The sequence below is a fragment of the Panthera uncia genome, chromosome F2, assembly GCF_023721935.1.
Source record: "Panthera uncia isolate 11264 chromosome F2, Puncia_PCG_1.0, whole genome shotgun sequence".
In the NCBI taxonomy this organism is placed as follows: Eukaryota; Metazoa; Chordata; class Mammalia; order Carnivora; family Felidae; genus Panthera; species Panthera uncia.
The window spans coordinates 79,793,469-79,797,184 of NC_064812.1; the positions used below are offsets into that span (position 1 = coordinate 79,793,469).

Consider the following 3,716-nt stretch of genomic DNA (forward strand, 5'->3'; position numbering starts at 1 on the left):
TATTTATTTATTTATCTTTTTATTAATGTTTATTTATTTTTGAGAGAGAGAGAGAGCACAAACGACGGAGGGGCAGAGAGACAGAGGGAGACAGAGATCCAAAGCAGGCCTCCAGGCTCTGGGGCTTGAATTTATGAACCACAAGATCATGAGCTGAGCCAAAGTCGGATGTTTAACCAACTGAGCCACCCAAGTGCCCCGATTTATTTTTTAAGTGTAAAACTCAGTAAATGTAGAAGTTGAAGGCGAAGAGAAAAACACTGACAATAAATTATTTAAATTTTCCTCTTTCCAAATATCTAAACCGTCCCATGTACCACTGTTTCCAGTATAGCTTGTGAAACCCAAAACTTCTGACTTCCGTTCACTAGTCTGAAATAAGTCCAGTAGAGATCGCACTGGTGAGGTGCCAATTCTCTTTCCTTCTTGTATACCGAGAAGTTCAGTTCTTTCCTTATCTAATACCACAGTTGGTTACATATTTTCTTATTTATTCTTAGTGTTTTAACTTTCTTTTTTTTTTTTAACGTTTATTTATTTTTGAGACAGAGAGAGACAGAGCATGAACGGGGGAGTGTCAGAGAGAGGGAGACACAGAATCTGAAACAGGCTCCAGGCTCTGAGCGGTCAGCACAGAGCCGGACGCCGGGCTTGAACTCACGGACCGCGAGATCATGACCTGAGCCGAAGTCGGCGGCTTAACCGACTGAGCCACCCAGGCGCCCCTTAACTTTCTGATGAATCTTACCAAAAGGTAAACTATCCATATTCCCGATTGTCACATTCATTGGGCTCCTCAGGAGGGCTTTGGGATGGAGTCTTTGCCGGAACTGTTAGGTGATCCTGTGAACTGTTCGCTGCTAACAGATCAGAATCGCGACCAAAGGATGAAGATCCTTTTCCTTCAGATCCTTTGCTGGGAAAAGCACAGTATCTGACTTCTTCTTTGGTTGAGATGCAGTGTTATCTGTATTGACATTAGAAACTTGTACATACACCTGTAGCCTCCATGGACGGTGATCTATCGTTAATTCTTCTAAGTCATTTTCATTTGTTATTAACTTATGTCCAGAAATGTCAAGAGTACATCCCTATTTATTTTTATGTGGGCATAGATGTGTAAAATTTAGTTTTATGTATTTTCAGCAGGGTTTAACATGTACCATTTACTAGCCATTTTCTCATCAAATCCTCTCAATTCACTTGAAGGGTCAAGGATGCATTCTGAAATAAACACAAACTTTTATTCAGGTTCCTGGGTTTCTTTGTACATGAAACTCTGCCCAATTCCCTGTACATTATTTTCTCTGAAGTCTTTCTGAGAAATATGTCGCAATTCCAGCTCTTCTTTTGGTTCAGACTTTTTCAGGATAGTTGCAATAACAGGAGAAAAGGATTTCTATAAAACAGTGTGTTTTATTATTTTCTTTTTGGTTATGTCCCTTTCATATTCCACAAAGTGAAAAATTAACTTAGATACAGTATCATCAACAACTTGACAGAGATTGCTCTGGGCAGTTTCTGGGTTGCTCACTTAGAAGATGAGTTTTGAGATCTTCAAATTTCTGCAAGCAATATTCACCGTATCTTTTTTCTTCTTCTCTTTCAATTGGAGTTGAATTGGGATGCCACCATATTTATTGCCATCTGCTTGGGTTTTTTAGTTTAAACTAAGCAATCAGCTTTTGGATGCTGGAGGGCTTGTCTACATCAAATAGACTGGAATGCTTCTGAATAATTTATAAAAGACATATTGGTCAACTGAAGACAAAATGGTCTATAAAGTTGGCTTGTATTTTCCATCTTCACAAAAGGTTTTTTGAGTCTACCTGTTCTTGCTTTCTGGGTGCCAATACCTACTCTTTTTCCCATAAATATGAGGAATTTTTACTCCCCATGATATGGCATTTGATAGTACACTACAGGGAGGAATAACATCATGGTCCTTGATAGCTGTTTCAGCCAATGCTTTTCCTCTGCTCAAACGTGCTGAGTCTAGAGACCTAAAAGAATTTCCATCATGGCTGGGACGAGGTGAAGTGGTTTGTGCAGTATGGACTTGGTACAGAAGAAATTCTTAACGACGTTTGTGCAAATTTAGCTTCTTTTTTTATTTGAAGTAACATAACTGATATCTTTGCTGGGAAATTGTTCACTGCCCTCTCAGCTACCAGACACCAGCTATAGTGACAGAAGGTAAGTCAGTATAAAATGCTTTACCCAAAGTGGCTTATATTTGGATTTTTAGAAAGTGCTTATGTTGCTGTGCTCTGATTTTTACAAAAGATTGTTTTTCAATCAGTTTGTTTCCAACATTATTAATTTATGTAATGATGCAGAATACAATCAGGAATTTAACTTGAACAGATATGTTTAAATATTGCCTCTCCCATAATATCTCTAAGTTGAATGTTACCTAGTTTATTTTATTTCTTCTCTATTTTCACGTGCCATAAGCCATTGGTACTTCTTCAGAAAAAAGAAAAAAATCATTTATATAACTTTAAATGAATTAGCACTTTCATATGGTTGTTTCCATTGAATTCAAATTTCTTATACTGTAAATCATGTTAATTAAATAGTTTATATATGATTTGAAATCAAATACACAATTGACGCTTTTGGAATCTCTGTCTCTGGGACTCTTCTTCGTGTATACCTTACCCTTCTAAAGGCAAAACTAAGTAACTCTCCAAAGGAAAGCTCTAGTAACGATCTCTTCCTTAATTTAGAAGTTAGGCTGGAGTTAATGATAATTAAACCTTCATCACATATTGTCTAACTTATAATAGTTTTGTAATATAAAAGGAAACTGCAGAGTAAATAATCTAGCAAATCTATTCATTACTAACTCATCTTGCCTTAAACAAGGTGTTTGATTATTGTAATTTGATTTTCATACAGAAAGAGCATGAAACATAGCTATAGGTATGTCTAGTCATATATTCATGGTTTTATTCTAAAAGAAATTGCAGGCCCCCTTGCTGAAATCTGACAGAAATAAGCCAATTATAAGGTTCAGATGTAAAATGTAGATATTGCATCTCTGCGAGACTCCTCACTGTGGTACTCAGTCACTGACATTAAGCAATCTGTCATTTTCCTCAATCATCAAAATCCCATCTGCAGGTGACAGTTGCTGTCAGAGAAGGCTAGAAACAGCTGCTCCCTAATTATGAGGAATATGAATAGAGGGATGTAAGAAAGTCCAAGCCGGATAATTCTTGAGGCTGGCAAAAATGATTGCTATGGTAGAATGCAACAGCAAAGGAAAATTTGGGGGAGTATTTCTTACAGAGGCTCACCTACACACGAAGAATCTGCTGGCCATGCCCCCTATAGGGGTGTATTTAAATGCTCTTCTAAATGTTAGGTAGACATAAGCAGGTTGCAAGAGCTTTGATTTAAGAATGTTCATTTAACTAGAAATGAATGGTCTCCAAGAACAAGTTTCAGAAAGTTTTCTTCCTCTGTATTATTCATTTGTTTAATTTAAAAGCAAAGATTTGAGCACACTTCCTTTCGACACAGCAATGGCCACTAATGGATCCCGTTGCCTGTAACTAATGAAAAAGAATTTTGGCAAGGCATTTCCTTCTTAATCTATAATTTGACTTTTCACTATCTCTTTCAAAATAGAAATGGGCTTTCTGCAAAGTGTGTTTAACTCTTACACAATACTAGTGGGAATGCAAAATGGAACTGGTACTTCCAAT

At 37.0% G+C, this 3,716-nt stretch overlaps 1 pseudogene; it reads right to left on the minus strand.

The window, feature by feature from the left end:
* Window positions 1-210: 210 nt before the first annotated feature.
* LOC125924270 (protein DBF4 homolog A-like) lies at window positions 211-2,244 on the minus strand (annotated as a pseudogene).
* Between the last annotated feature and the right edge of the window lie 1,472 nt (window positions 2,245-3,716).